Source organism: Artibeus jamaicensis, unplaced genomic scaffold (assembly GCF_021234435.1).
Source record: "Artibeus jamaicensis isolate MK-2021 breed Jamaican fruit bat unplaced genomic scaffold, CSHL_Jam_final contig_467, whole genome shotgun sequence".
Lineage (NCBI taxonomy): Eukaryota > Metazoa > Chordata > Mammalia > Chiroptera > Phyllostomidae > Artibeus > Artibeus jamaicensis.
The window spans coordinates 7,152,376-7,177,799 of NW_026521845.1; the positions used below are offsets into that span (position 1 = coordinate 7,152,376).

General features: G+C 38.2%; 1 long non-coding RNA gene across 1 annotated transcript in view; it reads right to left on the reverse strand.

The window, feature by feature from the left end:
- Positions 1–368: 368 nt before the first annotated feature.
- The window catches only part of LOC128627771 (uncharacterized), a 450,437-nt gene continuing 425,381 nt past the window's right edge, over positions 369–25,424 (reverse strand). The window contains exon 5 of the long non-coding RNA XR_008392072.1: positions 369–412. This is a non-coding gene — a long non-coding RNA (uncharacterized LOC128627771). The remainder of the gene's footprint in view (positions 413–25,424) is intronic.

Below are 25,424 nucleotides of genomic sequence, written 5' to 3' on the forward strand. Positions count from 1 at the left end.
GTCTACATCCAAGACTACTGACACTGTTAATATATAGAAGTTATGTTTTAGGGGAACTTTGATCAATCAGAAATTATAAGGGAAATTTCTCACAATTAAATTTCATGCCCAGAGAGAGACAGAGAGAGGCGGGGAGGGAGGGAGGATGAAGGAGAGAGTTGTTGCTTTATGAAACTGCCCTATGCCAATAAAATAAAGTCTTCAGGTTCTCTCTGCAGGTAGGGATACGGGAAAATCCACCAATAAGCATTTTATCTATGTGTCAACAACCTTTGAGAGTCAACAATTCCATCTTTCACAAGGTAAGAGTTATGTCCACAAAGCAGTACTCACATGACCCGGCTGCCCATATTAAGTCAAGGTACTCACTCTCAGGTGTGTGAAGAGAATCTTGAACTGGCCCTGTGCACACCTGAAAAACAAAAGCCAGTCATAATTAGGGTGAAGACCAATGAAGTTTCTTCCATGAGTGGGCTTTCACGAATTTCTGGCTGAAACAGCTTCTGGATTTCATTAACTTTTTGTGTTTAGTTTGTAGTGAAATTTAACAGTGTACCTCTCTGTAGAGGATATAAGTCTTCTTTGGGAATCTGCATCTTTGTTATAAAGTAAGAATAGCAATTTCTGTGTTAGCTTCTTCAGAGTTTTATGTGAGGAGTGATGGTAATTGAAAATACTGCTACAAGTATAAAGTTTTATTTTTCCTTCTATTTTTGTATCTAACTGTACAATTTGTCACCCAATCCGTTAAGGCCTGGAGGAGATAGTATGCAGTAATAAATTGAAGCAAAGAAAATAAATAAAAGAGATACAAAGATGGAATGACCATTTAGAAAGAACATGAAATGCATTTTTAACCTGACACTTACAAATGAAAAGCAATGGCATGAATGAAAATTCACCGCAGGCCCTGCCAGCTGTGGTGGGAGAAAGCCATGGAGAGAAGCACTTTCTGTGTGTCGCAACCTGGCCCAGAATTCTGGACAAGTGTCATGGGGAGAGTGCAAACACTGGGACGTGACTGAAAAATGAAACCATCACACAGCTTGTAAAAACAGCCAGCTTCTAAAAACAGCCGGCTTCTAAAAACAGCCATCATAATTCTATATGGAATCGCAGCAATGCAATCCTCCATTATCCTTTAAACGACATTGTTCGTGGGCTGGGCCAAGCCAATCAACAAGGATCAATACTAATTTTAGGTTAAACAGTTTGTTTACTCTTCCTAGAAACTACTCCGAAACCACAAGGTACTAGCCCTCTTGGGCCCCTCTTAGTTCATTTCACATTATACCCGCCTGCTGGTGTTCATTTTCACCATGCTCGCTGTCACCCGGGTGTCCCTCCCCTAACTGTCACCAGTGTCACGCCATTCACAAGGTGACATTTCAGGAGCAGCTTTGTCACTGAAATCAGCATGGCCCTTCTCTTCACTGACCAGCACACTAGCACCTGCCATCTTGGATGCCTTCGTTGCAATGGAGAACGTCATGCTCAGGTTAAGCTCGAGTGCACTGCACGCAGAACTGAGTAAGAAGGGGAGTGAGAACTGCTTCATTGGAGAAAAAAAACTAAACACGTACTGAAGGACTCTATATGCTCGTGTTCTTCATTCTATCTCTCATTTATACAGTATCTGGGTTGCTTCATTTTTTCATACTATGTAATACTCTGTTTAATTCCACTCTTTCCTCTGCTAGTCATCCTTAAAGGCAATGAGTATTGAGGTGGTAAGAAGGGAGAGATAACAGTAATTTATTAGCACTACCTCTCAGACACAGAGGATGGTCACCATACCAGTGAGGTGCCTCTGCTATTTCCAGTGCAATGTTCTTTTGTCATGATTATTACTTTGGTCTACCAGGGGTGTCTGGCATTTTGGCATCTCTGCACCACATTGGAAGAAGAAGAGTTGTCTTGGGCCACACATTAAGTACATTGCAACATGTAATCACACACACAAAAAATTCCATAATGTTTTAGGTAAATTCACAATTTTGTGTTGGGCTGCATTTATAGCCACCCTGGGCTGCTATACCCCACGGGGCAGAGGTTGGACACCCCTGAACCATATTTCAGTTGAACCCCGACTTTCCAAATTCCAAGTTCACAGTCCTGACCAAGCTGCTTAACTCCTTAAACAAGTTTTCATAAAGTATAGTTAGCTAACAGTAGAGTTCTTGAGGATTGACGTCATATTATTTACCCATTCATTCGTTTCTATATTTCTTCCTGTTATATGCTTGTTTAACTTTATAGTCCCACGCACCTTGCCCAAAACATAGTAATAGTAAATACTTGAAAGATGGCCTAAATATCAAGCAGCATTTGTGCAAAAAAAAAAAAAAAAGAGAGAGAGAGTGATACATATTGTCCAGTGTTTTGAAAGCCATGGTTTCATGCATCTGGTCCATTTCTTTAGTTGTCTAATATAGGATGGTGGACTCAATCCTGGCTGGCAGAGGAACACAATTATTACCTTATTTGAAAAATCAGAGTAAATAGGAAAGGCCTAGCAGTGACAATGGAGAGAGGGTAGATTATCTCCCAACACCCTACGGCGGAGATACATAGCATGTGAAAGAAGGGAGTTTCACTTGGAAGAGCATGAGTTCTAAACTAGGGTGCACCCATGCAAGGAATTCCCAGAGATTCAAGCTGTGTTTAGAATGCCAGGGGACAGAGTGAAGGAGAGCAGAGGTTGGGCATATGAGATTGAATTAGATTAACCACTAAAAATGCTCATAAGTTCCAGGTGATAATGGACAACCCCTCTTCTTTTATTTTAGGTTGCCACCGAAATAAAAAGAGCACGAGCCAAGCCAGGATTTGTCTTTATTGTCTCTTAAAGAAGGGCATCATCTCATATATATATGTAAAGAAGCGTGTCAGAGAATGTTAACTATTTATAAAATATCCATTCTCTTCTCTCTCAAACTGATAGGAAAGGATAGGCAGGCTATATTTTCTAGCCCCCTTTGGGGTCATGTGTGACCATGTAGTCACATTCTGACCAATATAACAGAATTAGATACACATAAAAATCAGGATACATTTAGCAGGAAATGCTAAATGATGAATGAACTTGGTTGTTGTACAACGATGTCCAGTCTGCCACAACACGAGAGCTAAGGCACTGTTTGGTCTCATGGCTGAGTCCAGGTGAAGTGGTCAAACATGAGATCAGGTTTCCTCAGAATCTCAGGCATAAGGAGCTGTAGATCCTGATGGGTTTATGCTCTTGAGGTGTATTAAAATAGAATCAGGTTAAAAATCATTCTTACAGATTTTATTCATGAACAGAAGCAAAAACTGCAAGAAAATAAGATCCAGCAATTCATTAAAAGGATATACAAGCTATAAGGAACGAGTGGAAATTATTTAGGAATATAAAGATATTATATTGAAAAATTACTATGTAAACAAATAGAGCTGATCATGAGAAATAAAAAAGCATGTTATAAACTCTATAGAGTTAGTAGACAACTTAGGAATGACATATGCCAACACCTTAACTCCATGATGGAAAGAGATGTCTTGGTAGTGTAACTTACTTACTCAATAACACCTGGAAATATGCAAGGGGTGAGGATCAGCTATAACACTTGAAATTCAGAACAATAGTCACCTTATTCTGTGTGAAGCTCCTTTTACTAAGAAAGTTGCTACATTCTTTTCATCATACCACACCTGCCTCAGGCGCCCATCCCTCCCTGAAAGAGTGTGTTTTCATTGTCCTTGTACACTTTTTACATAGCACTTAAATCATAGGAAGCTAAAAAGGTCTTTTATATTTTATTATGTTAATGTATTAATGAATTGGTGCATCTGTAACTATTTTTGACAGTGCTTCCATGTAAACAGAAAAAAACAAATGGAAGACAAATGTTTAAAATATAGAATTTCTGAAATATGTTTTGACTGTATATAAATCATTTGGTAAAATCATTTTTTGACTCATGTAAAATGCATCATGGAAGAAAATATTTGGAGTCATCAAAAAGGACACAATTCACATGGAGAAGAAGAAAGAGAAACTAACTACATATAATAAAGATATAATCTATAATAATACATTTTACATGTCAGATTCAAGAGATAAATAACCAATTATCATTATAAAGCATAAAATAAAAATTAAAAAAAATAATCCTTTTGAAAATTCATCAAGTTATTATAAGGCTCTCCTTAAACTGAAATATTTATATATACTTTTGAATATAGTATTAGAGAAAATGTTATAGGACTTTGCATTTAATTAGTCTCTGGGGGATAGTGTGGGCTTCAAAATAATCAGCGAAGATGTAAAGTCTCAAAAAATGAAAGTGATTTGTGCCCTCGTGTAAATATACTGAAAATTACACTAATTGGAATTGTTTAAAAACTCCTAAAACACTTTCCCAGTGGAGCACTTATAAATGAATTATATGAAATATAAATGCAATATTAAAATTTTGACCTTGTTTTTTGGCTACAGAATACTTTCAAAAGTTATTTTCAGTTTAAAAATATTTTTTCCATGAGTTCATATTTTAGACTTTTCAAAGACTCCATAAAACTGCCATATTTTGAGTATATTGAGAATTACGTGGACAGAGATCAACTTTATTTTTTACGTTTCATTTGGCATTATGAGTTTCTAGCTTCTAGGTGAGAGAAGCAATGACCATGAACGAAGTTAGGTATGGTCAGAATAAACTGAATTTAAAAATAGACAAAGAAAGAAGGAAGGAAGGAAGGGAAGGAGGGAGAGAAGGAAAAGAAAGAAAAAGGAAAAAGAAAGAGAAATGAAATTGTCATGTGAGACCACATTTTGCATGCATATTTGATGAATGTGGTAAAAAGAACTTAACTTCGGTCTTCTTTTCAGGGGTAAGTAAGCTCTAGACTCAACCATAGGTCTAAGGCTGACTTTGTAATGAGATTTCACGAGTGAGTAAGAGCACATGACTGAACAGAGAGTTCTATTACAATGTACTATAAAATGATGAACTGTTCATTTAACAGGGTTTTGCATGAAAGTCTAGTCTTTTTTCTGCAAGACTTTTTTTTTTTTTAGGAAGAATGATTGGAAGCCATTACAGAGGATCAGAGTTAACTCCCTCCAGATGCAAGATTTCTCTATTCCCAATCGTTCTTATTACAGACATATGGGCTCGGGTAATAGGCTTGGTTTCAACAACAAAAAAATGCTAACAGTCTCACACGTTAACAAATCCATCAAGGAGACAAAAACAATGCGGAATTATCCACAGGAGTCAAGTATATTAAATTGTATGTGGTCACCATACATGCTTTTATTATAATAAAGTAATGAAGAAAATCATCTTCCTGAAATCAAGCACTTCACATTTAATTAACCAATATCAGAAGATTCACCCACAAGCTCAGGGGACAGATTTTGGGAAGTGGCTCCTGCAGTTTATGGCGCTCGTATTTGCATGCAGAAATGATTTTTCCTGACATGTAAAATAAGTAGTTAGATCCCTTTTAATAAAACTGAAATTCCACATTGCTTAGTCAGAGGCATAATTATATTCCAAAATATGGAGCTTTGGAACAAACAAAATAGAGCTGAGGAAAGATTCTAATAAGGAAAGATTTACAGTTTCATATGATTAATTTGCATATTATAAAAAATGAAAAAATCAGAAACTGAAAAGCCTCTCTGAGACGCTGAATTTGTCTTTACCAGAGAACATGTACTTTTTTCCAGTTTCTTCAACAATGATAATCTGAGGTCATTTAATTTATTTTTGCCTGTTTTTGAAAGTATAAGGCAGGCAGCAGATAATGAATTTTACTTATATTAAACAGACATGAAATAACTCCTCTTATTGTGAATTTGGAAATGATAATAACGAAAATGACTATTATAACTGAGGGATCGCTTCTCTCAATTTGCATAGACAGAAGAATTTGTCTTGCTCGTATGAGCACTGTATGTCTTGTTCCCAAAGTATGAGTTGAAGGTGATCAGGAAGGTTGCAGAGGGACAGGAAATGCACAGTCCTGGGGGAACATCATAATACTATACTACCTGGATGCATTATAGAAACACACATAAGGAGGTAAGAGATGGATCCGAGAATGAGCAGAATTCAGGAATTACATGTTCCAAGTTTGGTTTGGATTCATAGAGAAAATATGGGGAAAGGAAGACCTTGAAGAGTTTCATATTCAGAATCAATATAATAAGCAGGTGAAGTTTATCCAGCATTGGTAAAGAACTTACATCTCAAAAAGACAAATCACCCCATTAAAATATGGCCAAAGGACATAAATAGATATTTCTTCAAATTTTACATATATATGGCCAACAAGCATATGAAAAGGCGGCCAACATCATTAGTCATTAGGAAAATGCAAATAAAAACTACAGTGAGTGCAAGGTCACACTCAATAGGGTGGCTATGATTTGCTCAAAGTGTTGGCAATGAGTGGAAGAAATTGGAATCCTTGAACACTGTTAGTTGAGATATAAGATGTTTCAGCTGCTGTGGAAAACAATTTAGCAGTTTGTCAAAAACTTGAGTATTAGAGTTTCCATATGACCCTGTAATTCTACTCCCAGATATATATCCAGAGTGAAAACAGATACTCAAATACTTGTGTGTGGATGTTCAGAACAGCAGTATCTGCATTAGCCAAATGGTGGAAACATCCCAAATGCCCATCCACAAATGACTGGACAGACAGTTCATGTTATATACAGATGATGGAATATTATTCAGTCATGAAGAAGAATGAAGTACTGACTCGTGCTACAACATGGGTGAATCTTGAAAACGTGTAAGGGAAAGAAGCCAGTCATAAAAGGCCACATACTGTATGATTTCATTTATCTGAAACATTCCAAATAAATGATCCCTAGAGACAAAACACAGATGGCTGGTTGTCAGGGGCTGGGGAGAAAGACAGAGGATAAAGAGAAGCTGTCGGACTCCAGTCTGGAGACCCAAGAAATCATTTTTTGGAACAACATGGTTGTTTGAAAGCTGCGATTCAGAAGTATAATATTTGTATATGGTAATATGAAATGATTCCAAAACACATAGATCTCTCAGTTTACGTGGTGTTCCAAACCTCCACTGTTTTCTTCACCTTAAAACAAAACCACCCCCAACATTTCAGCAGTTGTAATTAATGCCAAATATCACGTAGCAAATCACTCTGCCCGCCGATTTCCTGCCCACCTGCTGATTGCCCTGTGATCCATCTCGCTGCTTCGTCAACCTGATGAGCGGCGGTGCCCCAAAGGCTCCCTGCCCACCTGTTCATCATTTACTTCCAGCCTGTCATACTTGACTATTACATGAAATTAAAAGGAAAAGACTGTGAAAATGATCTTCTTCCAAGGCTGAGATACAAGAATGCAGATGCTTTTGCTATTTCTTCCTAATTCACTCTATATCCCCTGTTCCTATATTTCAAAAGGTCCCTCTCCTCTCTAGTATTAAAAATGTAATTGTTCTCATGACTGTCCTTCAAGGTATGCTTTAAGACTATATTCTCCAGAACGCCACCTTCCTCTTCTCTGCAAAAACTTCTGGGGACCAAGAACAAGAAAAAAAATTGCGGCAGGTGTGCTGAGGGCCAATTAAAAAGCAAATCTGCACAAACTGATGGGTAATCTTCAGTAAAATGACTAGTGACAAGACCAGCTGCCTGGAGAAAATTGACATTGACCAGATCCGTTTATTGCGGGCAGAGCTGTGATTCATCTGCACCGCGCAGCTGTTGGAAAGGTAAATGGCTTCCGCTCCCATTTTGTGCTTTTATGGGTTTGTTTTGTTGCAGCCGTCTTTGGATTTCTTTTGTTTTTTTCTGTTTTTCACCCAAGCTTGTAATAGGTCAGATGTTACCATATTCAAACAGCCTTTCCATCTTTCTACATTTCCCAGAGAACTGGATTTGCAAATAGATTAGTGTTACAGGTTGCGTTAATCACATTCTGCACCACTAAACAGCTTGAATATATTTAACAAATGCAAATTTACCTAAAAGGTGGGCGATTCAGATTAGGAGGACATCAGAGGGTTTGCCCTGTTTTTTTTCCTATTGTTTGACCCCAGCATGAGCTCCTGTTTGACTTGAAGACCTTCATCATTCACACTGTCTTTGTACCTAAGACATAGGTACAGGCAGTAACACTTGTTCAGCATTGGGTGAAGGGGTATTGGCGTATTTATGTCTAGATTATGTCCAAACTCCAATCATTCAAAGTTTTAATCATGGTCATTGTATTAAGCACATTCTGCGCTTTGGTAACTTGTTAGATCAGTGGCTGATGGAAGGTGCCTAACATTACATAAAAGCCACATTGTAAATATGTCAAATTTTTAATTATCATTCTATAATGAATAAATTCTGCTATTGAGTAAAACTGACATGTTACATAGTTATTGTTTTTTTTTCCAAATAAAGCAAGAGACTAAAGATATGTCACATTATGTATGATAAAACAAAAACAAAAACAAAAACCCTGGCAGCATAAGAAATATATTTTCCCCAGACTTTCAGGGGAAAGTCTGATAGACATGTTGATAGAATACCAATATCGGTAGATATAAATAGATTAGATATAGATATAGATATGTAGATATAGATATAGACATACAGATACGGTTACTTCATTAAAATACCTCACTAAATAGCCAACTAAATATATCTTGAAGCAATTCAATTCTTCCCATCCAAACCATGTGCCTGTCAAGTCCAAGTTCCCTTCAATGATGACCTAGTCCAGAGACCCTCAAACTGTGGGAGGAAGCATCTGACTCACTCTGACGTCTGGTCAAAATGAAGTCGTCGTTTCTCATTTTAACCAGCTCCCATTGTAGGTTCACGTTCTGTAGTCTGAGTTGCAAAGTCATAGCCCATTTCCTTTGTTGCCCCACCCACTTCTTGCAGTTCACAAATAAGCATGTACTAGGAGTGTTTCTGTTTTCCTATAAATCTAACTCAAGCATCACCCGTTTGAAACTTCATCCTATGTCACAGCTTACCTGTCTCATCAGCCCCTTCTCTCCACGCCCTGTTCAGCAGTGTGCCTGGTACCCCCTCATCTGGATCCTCCTACTTCCCACCTCTGTTAACAACCATTTCCTTGTCCTTCAAGTTTCAGCTTCAGTTTTATCCACTGGATAGGATTTCCCAGACCACCTTCACATGAGTAGCTTCTACTCTCTGCTCATCTCTGTGTACCTCATACACATAATAAAAACATTTTGTAATCCTGTATCTGCTCATTTACTTGATTACTAACAATAGCCCCAGTAAAGTACTAATTTCCATAAGAATGGGAACAGGGTCTATTTCACAGACCAGTATATACACAGGGTCGCACAATATCTGGCATAGCAGAGCATTTAGTAATTTTTTTAATAGATGTTTATGTTTCCGTTACAGTTTTCTAAGTGTTCTTGAACAGCGTGTCCACGGATACAAATACAAACTGCTGACACTGTTTTATTTTTCCTTTTTTCTTTTAGATTTGAATATTTTCAAAAACACTTCAATGTTACTTTCTTGGTGTTCAATCTTATTTGAAGTTATGAATTCCATCCTATGTATTAGGGAGATATCATAACTTCAAGATACAACTAAATTGCATAAGGAAGATTAGGTATGCCCAATTCCTCCACCTGACAACAAACAATTCTGTGAACTGACTGACAGTCAATTGCTACTCTGGCAATGGCCACTGAGCACATTCACGATGTGGTGGGTATCGGGTGTAACTGCTGTTAAGCAGAAAAGGCTTGTTACCTACTGAGATCCAGGCATCTGAATGGTATTGTGTAACGAATGGCTAGCCTTTATTGCGCACTCACTATATTCCTTCTTATTATTCCCGAATATCATGTACATTGATGTTATCATGATCTGGATTATACCTCAGGCCTATCCTGCCCCCCACCTAGTGCCCACTTTCTTAACCAATACACCCATTACCTTTTACTTTTAATAGATGCATTTCTTTCATTTTTCTTATGACTTTCTTTTCTGTTCTACTTTCCCCTCCATTTCTTCCCCCGCCCTCTCTCCTCTCCTCTTTTATTTTCTGTAAGACAGTCAACTGTCTTGATGATTTAGGAACTGTATGATTTAGGAACTTTTTCTAGGGCGTTGCCATAAATAGTTTTAGAATGAGGGGTAACAAATTTTAAGCCAGTTTTTAACTCAAAGGTTGAGACACGTCCAAGGTAGTCATTGGGCCAGTGTTTCTTCATCACTCAAAAGCCTTGCTGGGAAAATATAAGAATGAAACATCTGCATTCAGGGATAGAATAGGATTGTAGCATGTTTTCACCATCATGGAAAAAAAATAAAAATATGTATGAAATATCTTCAACAATTTAATTAAAGGGTTTAGGTTTTGGGTCTTCTGGACATGAAATTCCTCCAGAAATCACTAGCTTGTGCATGTCAGAATAAGGCCACTGAAATACACTAAATTCTCCCTGGCTTCTCCCCAGCACAAAGTTCCGAGTTCCTAACTCTATGTATAGAAGGTGAAAATCAATTGCTTTTCTTTCTTTAAAATCAAAGCAATCTTCAGCCTGTAACAGTCCCATTATGTTTCCTGAAAATCCCCTGACTCCCTGTGGCCCCCAGGACTATGGACACTGTGGCTTAGGGAGAGAGAGCTATTCATTGAGAATGATCAGAAAGATACTGGCAATTTGCTCTGGGATGTCAGAGAACTTGGAACAAGTTAAAAAGGCTATTCTCCTCGGTATTGATCCTTATATGAAGCACAATCACAGGGCACCAGCAGTTTTCCCTTCTCTTGTTCAAAATCAGATGTAATTTACTGTTGACAAACAGTAGTGCAAGGTAGGTTCGATTTGAGGTCACTGCTCACCGCTCTAGACTTTGATCCTATATCAAATCCCCTAAAAATGTTCAGTTATTTTTAGCTAAGTTTGTACCCGCTACATAATTTGACCTATATTTTCATCTAACACCTACATGTGGGTAAAAAATACCACCTCAGCCCAATCAGCAACCCAAACTCTCACAAAAATTGTATGTCATTTAAAACCTTGTCTGATGTTTTGGAATATCTTTTACCCACATTATCCAAACTGCAGATATAATCCCATGATTAGGAAAAAAGAACTTACTGAAAATATTTCACCTGTGCCAATATAATGTTATAATATTTCAAATAATGGGTTATTATTGTGTCTCTATTAGCCTTGTTTTCACTGACCAAATATGAAAACAAAACCTAGACATCGTCAGGTGTTGGTCACTGAACAAACAGCCCCAATTCCTCCGTTTCATAGACAATATCAAAAGTCAGTGATTTAGTATCACCCGGTCATGTTTCGCAAAACTAATTTCTGCTTCCTTGTTCTGTCTCCCAGAGAACCGCCCTTCAATGTCATTACCACTCCACCTGAGACCAACCGGCCCACAGGAATAATTTCGTTGTAGTCTCTCAAATTAGAAGGTCAGCTATTTTTCACCCTTTCCTATTTCCCTCTGCCCATTCCTCAGTGGTCCCTCCAACTTCCTGAGAGGCAAGCCCCTAAATCTAACTAGAGCTAAAGCGTAAGATTCTGTTGTTATTGTGTGGATGAAGAAGGTCAGCTTCAGCCTTTTCTTCAAAGCGCAGTCACATACCTCAAAGTGAATGCTGAGATTTCTGCAATCCCTTTTTCTGTTCTTACTTCTAAAATATTTTAGGAATGATCAGGACAAAAAAAAAACCCCAAACATTACAGTCTTCTACTGAAATAAGACCCAGAGGGGAAGCTGTTCCTTCAGGGCTTCCTAGCAATGCAGAAGCTTGGGTCCCATGCAGATGAACAGAAAGAAGCACATGGCTTCAGGGAGGCAAGCTCAACACGTGTGCATCTCATTATGATTGGAGAAGAGAAAATATGTTGCAGTCAACACAATGTTTGGCATATTTTTTACTCTGTGATATAAATACCGAAGGGTTTGGCAAAAGAAAGTGAGCCCTTCATGGATACAGAGAATTGTTGATCAGAATGAACAGACTGGATGAAGAGAGTGTGATGTCGGAAAGGCTCAAGGGCGGCCCATGGTGCCCCATGAAGCCAGGAGGCCAAGGGGAAGAACAAGTGGAAAGCAGCCATGGGCACGTGCAGACCAGGAAGTATTAGGGAAGTTTAAGGTGCAAGGGAAATGGAGATAAGGAAGTGGAAAGCCTTACTAAGAGCTACTGGGAAGCAAAAGAAAGTAGGCTTTTCAGTAACTGCTGCAGGAATTCTCCCTCCCTTTTTAAAATGTATCACAGAGAAGTATTTTTAAAATAAGCATGGAATGAAAACCATGAAGACAGGAGCTGAAAATACAGGAGTTGAAAACAATTTATGGGTGAAATACTGAGCATAAGAATGGACAAGAGACAAAAATTGCTAATCTGGCCCAAGCCAACTTGATGACACATAACTCTGATTCTTTTGGAGGATTATGGCAGTTCCAGAGATCTTAGAGTGGAATGAGGGTTACCTTTTCTTCCATAGCTTCACTATCCACTTCTCATAAAAACAAGTTATGGTCCAAATTCTACCATGAATATAGACATCTATTAACCAATATTTATTACCTAGCAGTTTCAAAACTCTTTATTTAATCTGTTTGCTAAGTTGGATGAAGTCTCAGCTGTGGGCCTGTTCTGATGCACTAGCTACTAGCTGGCATGTAAGGGTCCCTCAAGATGCAGTGATGATATTCCAGAAAAAGTACCTGTTCATCCTTATAGTAGGCACCTTGCAACCAGAAATTGTAGCTTACTGTGACTGGACCTGGGGCTGCTTAAGAATGGGGGCCCCAGAACCATCTTTTAAAGTAAAAGTTACAGCCCTGGCTGATACGGCTCAGTGAATTGAGAGCTGGCCTGCGAATCAAAGAGTCCCCAGTTTGATTTCCAGTCACGGCACAAAGCCTGGGTTGTGGGCCAGGTCCCTAGTTGGGGGACCGTGAAAGGCAACCATAGGCTGATGTTTCTCTCCCTCTCTTTCTCTCTCTCTTCCCCTCTGTCTAAAAATAAATAAATTAATTAAAAAAAAAGTTTACAGGGCTCCCTCAGTTCTTGTGCCTCAATCATGAAAAGATCAAGTAAGTATTTTAGGCAAATCACAATCTTAAATGTCCTCAGTTTCATCCAAGAGATTGTAAATCTAATAGTGATCATGTTCTGAAGATACATATCTCACCATTGTAGACCCTCACCTACTTACTCTAGACCTTCCATATGATAATTAGCCAAAGTTCAGAGATTTATCGTTCTGAGATTTAGATAAGATCAGAAGGTAGCCTCTCTGATCATTCCCGACTGGAGCGATTGACTTGGTTAATACAGTTCAATCAACTAGCATAGGTATATTACACTGTTGATGCTGAAGTGTGTCCAAGTAGGTGGCAGATGCCTCGACATACTGGCTTGGATGAAAAACCAGGTTAAGTTGTCACCTAAAACAGGTTAAGTCCAGGGAAATATTATCAAGGATGACTCTGGAGGGCAAGTGGTGAGGTTACCTTTCTTTTTGTTTTAGGGTTTTTTTCAACTGTCAAAGTAGAATGTGAGGGAACCGTACTGGGCCATAGTGAATTTCCTTCTGACAAGGAAAGAGAAGCCAACTCAGAAATACAAACAATGAATATATAAACAACTTGCTTAGACTCGATGCCTTTTAAATCCCTCTACAGTCTTTCATTTTTCTACTCCAATAGCAAGAAAAGGCAATATTAGACCCTCTCAGCAAATGAAAATACAGAGACCTCGCTCAGAAGACCAAGATGTCACATTGACACTGAGGCCCCTGCAGTCCCTCTGAGAGTGCAGACACAGGGTGTCCATGCCACCCTCTCAGCCTGGAGCAGTCAATGCCAGCACCTGCCTCAGGCAGGCAGCCAGGGGAAGCTGAGTGAGTCACAAAGACAGTTCCAGGAGTGAGTGTTAGGCTCCACAGAGGTCCCTATGCCAGACCAACAGGGGCTGCACACCTCCTCTCTGAAAGTGAACACATAATGTCCAACGTGCCTATGGACTATTCTTAGCACACAAAAGCCCAATAATGAAACCCAATTTGAGAAACTAGTATCCAGTACATTATGTTGAGTGAGGCCAGTAAAATGTAGCATGGCAAGCAATTTAGAGAAACTGAGCCCAGATTATCGCCATGCGATAGTATTATTCATTATATTATGAAAATACAAATACAGAACAAGAAAAGTTCATGTGTTTGTAAAGAGAAATCCAGTCTCCAGAGCTCATGCATACCACGAAAATGCAAAGAGATGGAGACAGAAAGAAGAGCTCAACGTGAAGACAACAGAACACAGTGGCATCTGGGACAAGGACAGAATGTTTCGCATGGCAGAGTTTCAATTTAAGCAAATGTGAAAGGAGTCCCTAGAGGCTTGATACTTCTGCAGATGAGACTGCGACACAAGCATGAAATCAAAAAGAATGACAACCTCATTCTGGCCTGAGATCCGACCTGTCAAGACGAGATTTTTAATGTGGCGGAAACGGAGAATAAGCAAATCAGGGTTTTGTGTACTGCTATACATGCCTTAATTGTTGAGTAAATCTATACACGGTTCACCCATGATGGAGGTTTGCTGCTGTTCAGTTCTCAATTATTTTCCTTATGATTTAGAAGAATTCAAGTGTTTCCGGTACTGCTAACTTACACAACGCTTGGGACATGGGGATTTAACTGACAACCAATACAGACTCAGTGTCAAGGCAGCATTGTGTTTTGATTAAAAGGACAGACTCCGGTGTCCGGATTGCATGAATTTGAATCCTGGAACTGTCATTCATTAGCCATGCAACCAAGGACACTTTGCTTATTCTCTCTAGGCCTGCAACTCCTTGTTTAAACTCCAGTTAATCATAATTTCTGTCCCATGGGATTGTTGTGAGTTTCAATAACAGAACACTTCCACAGGAGTTAGAACGGTACGTGAAGCACTGTGAGCATTTGATAAATACCTGTATTTATTACCATAAAACGAGACTTTGTTCCATAGCATGGAACTCTCACACTCCTGGCCGGCCCTTCTTTACTGCGTGCTGGCCAATCCACTCTCACACAGAACAGCAAGTCATTTCAGACAGAACTGAGAGCCACATTCTTTTGAGTGTCAGGATGAAGTTGTGGCACCTTTGGTTTACCTGCGTGACAGCTGAATTGCCCCAATCAAAGGGAAAGAAAGCAAAAACCAAAAACAACCAAAAAAACAAAAACAACCTGCCGTTTCCCTGGTCATTATAATGCAGTATAACCAAACGAGAAGCAGAAGAAGAAGAATCCATTTATGAATGTATAATGAGCACAGAGCCTAAAAATCAGTCAGCTACCTGGGTGCTAAGTTATGGCACAGGTTCCCAATGCTTTTGTTTGTTACCCCTGCCTCCATGCTATAAGGCACCTGCACATTTCAAACAAACTCTTTTTATTAGAACACACACAAACACACGAAGAAAGCATTAGGAGTGGGCCACAGAGCTCTCACTCAGCCTTACGGGCTACAACAAAAATTACATTTGATTGACTGGCACAATTGGGTCAAATCAAAGCATTCTGAACCCAGAGAATTTTAGTGCACTGAAGCAATGATGGGACGACTGTGAAACTTCTCAGACTTTGTCTCTATAATTTGTTTAGGCAGGCTTAGAGTGCTATGCAACCCTGACTATTCGGACTGTGAGCATAACAGTATTTAGAAAAAACAAGTTTCTTCACTGTGTTGCCCTGAGCACATACAAAGTTTTAAAGCAGCAGACATCTAACCCCCTCTGCAATTTTTAAAAATCTGTGCTCAGAAGAAAGTCCGATTTAGATCATTTCAGTCTTACTTTTTTAAATGATTCTTACACTTTGGTATTTTTGCCAATCATAGAATTGAGCGTATTTGTATTTCAGTCCAGAGTATACCTACTATTTAAGCTAACACTTTGGGGTTAGCTTAAGGCCGTAAAGTGCACTTGGTGATTACAGGTTGACTTTCGTTAGAAAGAATTTGTGAATTTTCTCAGTGAACACATTTGCCAGACACACTTTCTTTACAGCTCGTCTTCACAATTCATTATTGAATACAGCTCAGACCTTGCTTCTTTGTCACATCATCCCTGCTTTCAGAGAACTTGCAATTTATTTGGTTTCAAGTTAATTTACTGTGATGAGATTTGAAGATGAAATCTTCACAACCGCTACTAAAGGAGTGATTGTAGTGGCGGTTTTTTCTTAAGAGTTTCAGTCACCGTTGGACAGAAGTATGTGTAAAAAGTAAAAGAAGCTCCTTCTTCTTTTTTTTCTTGAGCTGCTTAACAATTTAGCAAACACATACCGCGGGGCTAGAGAACACTTCACTAGAATGGCTTGTATAGACTTCCATCTCTTTTATTGTTGTACAAACAAACAAACAAGCAGCTGCTGGTGCTCTCTCATCTAAACTGAATGTCCTGTGGAGAATTATAAATAGCCTATGTGGATAATTTGAATGAAAATTCTGAGGACGATACTTAACCTAATTTCTAAAAATTATAGTTCCTCCATTTTGGAGTATGGCTTTCAGCTAAAGAACAGAGAATATTTTCTTTTTTTCCATTTTTAAATAATTTTCATATCCATCAAAGTGATTGTTACCTTATTTTTGAACTAGATGAAATACTGGTAGATCTTATTAGCCATGAAATATACGGCAGCTACAATTTAAGCAATCTGACAGATCGACTCCAAACTTATAACTAAGGGGAAAGAAAGCAATGATTTGGATTAATGATCTATTCCAATATATCACTATTGTTTCCAACAAGCAGTTCTTGGAATTTAGAACATCAAATAACTGCATAACCTATGCACATTTTTGTCTTTCCTATTTTCCCCCTCAGATTGAGAATCTGAGACTCTCAGACTGAGAGTCTTAAACTCTGAAATAATTATTTGGTTTCTTTTGAGGGAACAAATGTATAAAAATATGAGAGTTGCTTTCTTTTCAAGGTAGGGAAAGAGTCATTGAAAAGGAGATTCATAAGAACCATACTGTTGTATGTCCTTTATATAATCAATTTTTCTTATTATTTCACAGTGCTAAATAACCACTTTTATTTCCTATTCTGTTTTGATGCACTAGGTATTAGCAGATACTGAGGGCTCATTTCCATGTAACATATTTAATTCAGGGAGAAAGAAAAAGCATCCATCTGGAAAAAAAGAAATGGTCCCTTCCTTTCTTGTTACTCCATAGCAATGTGCTACTGGGTTTTTGGTTGTTGTTGTTCAACCAAGCTTCCTAATTCCTGATTTGAACAGTTCTGTAGATTAAAAATAGAGTTCCTAATTGAGTATAAATGAGTTTGGAAAATATCCAACTGGCAGAGCTCTCCTCTCCTAACATTTATTAGAGTCAAGACGTTCCCTAATTGAAGAAACTCTAACAGGCCTCTATCTTCTTAAATCTTATGCGTTCCTGTCTTGTGGGGGGGAAAGCCCTGGGATTCTAGTTGGTATGCTTTGGGAGTTAAAGGAGGATGGAGAAATAAATTAAAATACCCGCAGAACAGATTTTTATTAAATTAACTACTTCATTTCTTGCAGGCTCCTGCGGAGCTCCACACCAGCCTAGCAACAGCTGCCAGGAGCTTTTTGGTCTTAAACACCTTTAAGACGAGTGATCCTGACTCCTCATGCAGCTTGAGGCAGTGTGCGCATGTGCATTGGAGAAGCACTGGCATGGCTGAGCAGGAAGCATCAGACAGAGACGCAACGAGCATCTCATGGTAGACACGCCAATGCCCCCTGCACCACCTCCTCACCCTGCTGGGCGTACGCTGATCTCCATTCTCCATGTTTCCAGAACCTTCTCGGACTGAGCCTGACTTTTATCATCTCACTAATCATCCCACATCTTTTCATTAAAAGAGTATTATGCAGTGAATTTTTAATTATGAAATAGATTTCATTGTTTAGATGATTGAATTTTAATATGTGAATGTAATATGTAGAGTAAATGCCATATATATACAGAGTGTGGAAAAAGTGGGTTTATACTTGTGAATATGCAAAACAAAATTTATTCTTCTATTATTATATATTAATCATTGTATTATTTTCCATAAAAACAACTGTAAACCTAATTTCGACCCTTCCTGCATCTAGCAACAACAAAGATGTAGAGGGAGATATATTTGAATATTATTATATATACACATACTATTTAAGGTGTGTCTATATTTTCTATACATGTTATATATACATTAAAATTAGAAGCCCTGGCTGGTGTAGCTCAGTGGATTGACCACAAGCCTGCGAACCAGAGTATCGCGGTTTGATTCCCAGTCAGGGAACATGTCTGGGTTGCAGGCCAGTTTCCAGTGGGGGACACACAAGAGGCAATGACGCATTGTTTCTCTCCCTATTTCCTTCCCTTCCCCTCTAAAGATGGATGAATAAAATCTTATTAAAAAAATAAAAATAAAATAAAATTACTAAATAAAATAAAGTTACTAAACATTTACTACTGTAAACTCTAAGATAAGCTTATTTCAGATAGACCTCCTCCAATAAAAGGTATTTTCCCTTGGATTCTTTGAAGTTAATTATGTTGCACTTTGTTATGGACTGAATGTTTTGTTTTTTTCCCTTTAAATTCTTCCAATGCTTCCATTGACAGGACACGGGTTTCATAGACACAGGGTATTAGTTTGGTGCCTGTGGGTCTACAAGAAGACCCCTGGTGTTCTGACTTTGCATTTGCTTATTTTGACCACTGCATCATGCTGAATACTGTTACACTGGTTCTTTAATCTCCAAGAGCACTTCCTGTGAAAGCAGGTGCCACTGTGAAGCATACATCTAACACATATTGAGAGCATAAGTGCATCCCTGGGTCTCAAGTCTAACATTGCCCCGAGGCCCTTTCCAAAAACAGTGTACTCAGGAAGCTGGTTGTGAAGTGTCATCCGAAGTGACTTCTGTGACACAGCAGAAAAGATACTTCCAGCTTCGAATGTTTTATGGTAGCATCTTTAAGCATCTTGTTTTTTTCTGGATGGCATATTATTACTGTCACAAAAATAATCTCATTGGTTACATAGTCTTTTAAGCAAGAAAACCCAGTTTCAAAGAAATGAAGTTACTCATCCTAAGTCATAGTACCAGCTAATGCCTGAGGAAAGAACTACCAGGACTAAAGCCCAGCTCCTTGAGCACCAACGGATCACTGTCCCTGCAGTGCCGTGGCCACCGCAACAAGCAAGGAAGGTGGGGGAGGGGTGTTTACTTGTCTGCACAATAATGTATAGGCGGTTCTGCCTCTCGTGGCTCCACATGCTGAATAATCCCAGGTTCTAAGGGAGACCCATAAGCATTTTTGTGAACTACACAGATTTTTTTAACCATGCATTCTCCGCCAGGACACATTTTACTCACATGCTGATATTTTTAATACTGACTAGGTGAAACCTGAAAATTGGTACACAAAAATGACAAAAAAGAGTTTTCAGATTGAGGAAATGGGCCATAAACTGTGGGAAAATGATAAACAATATACGTAAATATGTATTTTTTCAATATAATGAAAAAATTTAGTGTTTTTCAATGCAATGAAAAAAAAACTTTCCCATAAGTAGAATAGCCCAAAGATGGATTGTGTTCCCCCCCAAAAGTAATGCATTTGCTATCAAGGGAGGAATTGAAGGAGAGGCAGAAATACCATGTAACAAATTCAGTATGTTAAAGTCACAAATTATCTGAACTTTACACGAGATGACGTATTAAGTTCCTTCAAACTCTGAGCTTATCTTGACATATATAATATTTGATTCTTTTCGGATCCCACTTCCCATATGTATCCAGTAGGACATACAGAAGACACGCTTTATTCGCTGCACCCCTTTAGACATTGAATCAATTGTGTTTTCATATCTCTTTTGTGCAAATTACAAACTTTGCAAAATTATAATTTTTGCAAACTACATGTCTGTATGCAGAATCAGGTATAAAAATAACAAAAAAGCAACATAAATTTAGTCTTACAATATTGGGTTGATTAATTGGTGATGGTTTAACTTTATTGTTTTCTTTTAAATGTTACTGTATTTAAAGTAGTCTCCATTTTTTAAAGATTTTATTTATTTATTTTTAGAGAGAGGGGAAGACAGGGAGAGAAACATCAATGTGTGGTTGCTTCTCACAGCCCCCCTACGCATGATCTGGCCTGCAACCCAGGCATGTGCCCTTGGGATTTGAACTGGCAACCCTTTGGTTCTCAGGCCAGTGCTCAATCCACTCAACCACACCAGCCACTGCTCAATTTTTAAAACAAACAAAAATCTAATCTGCATATAGAGATTATATAGATCTCTATATAATCTTTTTCTTTGTGCATAAAGCAAATCAATGTGTTGCTTGGGGATTTTAACATGCAGCTATGCATTGCTATGGTCTTTATTGTACAGAGTTTTGCCTGCCAAGCAAACCTGAACACCTTTATGCAGTTGGAACCTTTGTCCTGCAGCAGGTAAACCTGCTCTGTGAAATTCTGACCCTTTAACACGTGAGAAGGCTGTGTGCCCAAAGTGACTTGAGCCCCTGAATAAACCTCTATAAAAAGCCTGTTCTTTTTTCTGAGCCTAGTCACAAAACCAGGCTATGCTGTATCCTTGGAGAAGATTCTGGATAAACATGCCATACAATGAATTCAACAGTTTTTCAAGCTCAACCCAGCTGACAGAGAATTTCTGGAAAGATCCTTACTCCCTCATTCTTATTTCTGTAATCTTACATGCACACTATGATAGGATAGGTCTTAGTGCTAAATAATGTTCTAGAAAAATTTAGACTAAAAAATGTGCTTCTGGTGTCAACATCGTTGTATGCCTGTCAACAGTTATACAGACAAAAATCAATATTAAGTTGTAACTCAGCAATAGGCCTGAAAATCATCTCTACCATTATTATTATTATCTTGTTGTCTCTCCTAGGGACATAAGACATCTGGTTTCAAAGATAATGGCAGTAACAATTATTTGCATCATAGCCCTAGCTAACTAGATAGCAGAAAACATCTGTTATGATCTTCAGCTCCTCCAAACTGTCTCTGGAGAGGCTTTGATAGTCGAAATATTTTTTTTTGCTTTTCTCTGCAATAATAATTTTTGGAAAATACAAATTACATGAACTTAAAGAAATGGACTCTAATGCTGCCTTTGTTTTTTTGAATTTACAACTGGCAGAGGAGGCATTAGGGAGAACTTTAGAAGAAAATTATCTTGCTAGAGTTGGAATTCTCTATTGCGTTGTCCTTTTCAGCTCTGGTCCCTGTTTTTCTATGATATATTAAAAGATATATTAGTACCTCTAGAAGAAGTAGAGGTACTAATATTTAAATTATCACATCTGAGAGTCACTAGACCACTCTGATTGTGATCCATTACACACACAGGTAGAGCTATTAAAAAATTTGGCACTCTAATCAAAGAGTGAATTACAAAGTGTCTGGATACTACCATGTGTTAGCACATATTAGGCTCTGGGCTATTGGGTGCAAACAAAAGACATAAGTACCTCCCTTGATCTCTCCCAGCACCTGGAGGCCACGCTTGTGCAAAGCTTTAACCCATTAACCAGGGAGAATGTGAACAATGGTGTGCAGCAGAAAGAAAGCCACATGGATGAAGAAAGTCGGGAAGAGAGGATCTTTATAGTTTTTTATATAGTTTGAGCAAAAAAGAAAAACAAACAAACACTCATAGGCACAAAGAACAGGATCGATTGTGGTTACCAGAGGGAAGGGCAAGAGTGTATCTCTCTGTGGTCAGCACACTCAGACACGGCAAGTTAGCCTGAATCCCCAAGGCGCGGCGCTCAGGCAGCAGTGCCGGTGGCATAAGCAAACGAATTCATGAGTGAATTCATGGTATCGGGAAGTGGGAAAGAAATGGGATCTGCAAAGAAATGCAATCTGACCTGGCTTTGGAGAGTGGTTGTAACTTCTGTAGTTAGAGAGTATGAAAAATGAGAGAAGTTGCAAGGCCACTGGCTTTTATAATGACGTGGGAGGGGACAGAACAAAAGGAGGGTGAAGGGATAGGACCAGGCTACCCTTGAGCACAGAGGACAACATTCACTCAAGTATAAGGCTCAGATGAGACATAATAAGATGCATATTTCGTGCCAGCATGAGGGTACATTAGAGAAGTCTATGAATGATGGGTTGAGGAATATAATTAGAATGCATACTTACAATTTCTAAACCAGGAAAAAAAATTTAAAAACCTCTATGGGGAATACCAAGTAAAACATGAAGAGACCACAAGTACTATAAACAACTTGGTCATTTAGGAAGGACATGATATTGACTTACACAAGTGTAATGAAAGTGAAGAAATACAATGTTTGAGAGACCATAACAAATATTTATTTCATAATGCTATATAAGAATTAGATACAAAGATGGAGGAGAAGAAATCTCCAAAAGTGGGAAACATGGATAATATGAATGAAACTGAAGGTGTTGTGTACCAATAGGAGTACATGATGAGAAAGGTCACTTAGCCTTGACCATGTAAAGTCTGAGGAATCAACCAAGCACTTGAGTGGAAATATTAAACAGGGACTTGGAAATACAGCACTGTAAGTCTATGGAACAATTCTATTTGGAACTATTACAGGAATTGGCACAGATGGATACTGGGAAAAATAGAAAAGAATAATCCCTTGGGGTGAGTAGTATATTTCTTTAAGTTACAAATATATTTGCTTCAAGTCAAATTATTTTGTGCTGTTTGTAGTGTTCTGGGTATTTCATTATAGTGTTAAGTTAACATGATCTTTGTTAATAGAGAAAGACTATACCTTTGATCAAAATGTATAGATGATAATTCCAATATTTTACATGAAGTGAGTTACTAGAATGTAAGGATCAATTAGTTCTAAAAACTTGTATATTAATGTTTCTTATAAAAATAATGCTTGAATTTGCATACTAAGAAAACTTACAATAATGCACTTATTTAATAAAACAAAAACACATTCCTATTTTGGCTTTTCCCCAACTATACCAGTATTTCTTGACTAACTTTTTTTTCCACCTTTCAGTGCTGTGAGATTTGGAGGAAACTCATTCTCTTTTTGTAAATGTTCTTCCATTTCAACCTGCTGTGAGCCTAGGTTAGGATAATTGAACTCAGGAGAATACTTTAAATTACGGGAAAAAATATAGGGCAGCAAGAAAACATAGTTTCCTAATTATGCTTTAGATGTGCTATTTCTTTCTTCGTCTCTCTCATGATTCCTGTCCCTAATCTGCTGTGCATAACGGGCTGCCATGGAGCAACAGCGACATGCAGTTAACTGTACAGAATTGGCCCTTGGTTTTTCAAATGTGTTAAGGAGAATTTTGGAAGTGAGAGACCAATGCCTGTATAGAAACTCTGCTGCCAATGGGACTGCTGGTATAAAACTGATCAGCACTGGAGATTGCTGTTCTCCATTGCAGCACTGGAGAAGTGATTCATTCAGTGGGTAAAGGGAAAACTAAACTGTGGCCCATCAGCCGGTGCAGCACTATTCAGTGTGAGAAAGAAATGAGCAATTAAGCCATGGAAAGACCTGAAGGACTCTTACATGCTCATGACTAAGTAAAAGAAGCCAATCTGAGAAAACTATATATTATATGATTTCAAATATACGACATTTAGGAAAAAGCAAAACTAAAAAGACAATAGAAAGATCAGCAGTCGCCAGAGACTGACAAAGAGATGAACCAGCAGAGCACACAGGATTTTTAGGGCCCTGAAAATTGTCTATACAATACGATAATGGTGTATACTCATTCAGGTTATTACACATCTGTGCAAACCCACTGAATGTACAACACTTGGATGAACCCTAACAGAGAATATCGACTTTGGGTGATGATGATGTGCCAATGCAGGTTCACCTCTGGTGAAAATGAAGCATTCAAGAAGAGTGATGATTTTCAAGGTGGCCATACATGCAGAAGAGCAGCAAATAGCTGAGAAATTTCTGTACTTTCCTCCACACTCTTACTTTAAACCTAGAACCACTCTAAAACAAAGTCTTTTAAAAAATTAAAGCAAAGGAAAAGTAATTGTTCAAAATGCTGGAGGAGAGTTATCTGTATAAGTGATTCATTCTAAATGACCATAATTTGCCATGTAGAATGCAGACATTTTGCCCAAATATTTAGGGAGAATAAGGATGTATATTATGTTCATGTACAGTGATTACATACCCTGGGAATAATAATCCCATATATGCACACAAAAATGTGAGTGTGCATCATACACAGAATAGTTTAAATGTGTGTTGCTGTTGGGCCCATTCATTATATTATTTCAATTGATGTGCTTGGGTATGCCATGTTCTTGGACCAATTTGGGTATAAGTGATATAGTCATTTTTTAAATTCTAAACAAATATAGATTAGAAAGATTTGTCAATATTTTCTAACCTAGTAAAGAAAGAAAGAATACATTTGGCAGATTTATGAGTTTATATTACTTTGGCTACTAGAAGTGTTGTCCCTTTTCTGAGAAAATTAACTAATCATCACACTGAAATCATAAGCATAAAATCAAAGACAACAAAATAATGCTGACTGCCAAATGCTTCGAGTCCAACAGAAGCTCTGTTAAAAATGGAGATTAACAAGTGATAAATATTTAAAATACATTGGCTCCAAATGAGATTTTTACATTTGAGTTCATCAGAAAATGATAAATTTTAGCCCTGGCTGGTGTAGGTCAGTGGATTGAGCACCGGCCTGCGAACCAGAGGATCACGGTTCAACTCCCAGTCAGGGCACATGCCTGGGTTGCAAGCAAGTTCCCTGCAGGCCAGCTCCCAGCAGGGGACCCATTAGGGGCAACCATACATTGATGTTTCTCTCCCTCTCTCCTTCTCCTCTAAAGATAAATAAATAAATAAATAGATAAAAAAAGAAAATGATAAATTTTGTGGATAAGGGAGTAATTCTCTTTGTTCCTTTCTTTTTCTCTTTTCTCTCAATGATTGATCCATGTGCTGCCGCAGATCACGGAGGACCCACAGTACCTATGTCCCCCAATCGGCAAACGCACTGCCGAACCATGAAATTTTGGAGGAATTACAGACTCTTTGGGGTGCTGTCTTCTGGAGCTTTGGGTCACTAATGGCCATCTCTGCTGGTTACAGTATCTGCCACACAAGTAGGATGGAGTAATTAGACAATAGATGTTTGTGATCATAAAGGACTTATGGAAAATGTTTCCATCCATCAGCAATTGAGAGAGGATGGGAATAATTTAATGATTGGACACATTAACCCAGAACCAGTAAGTTTTCTAATAGTAGGTAAAATAAGAATCAATTCGAAATGTCTTTTCTCTTTGCCCTCCATAACTCCATAAATCTCTGTTTTCT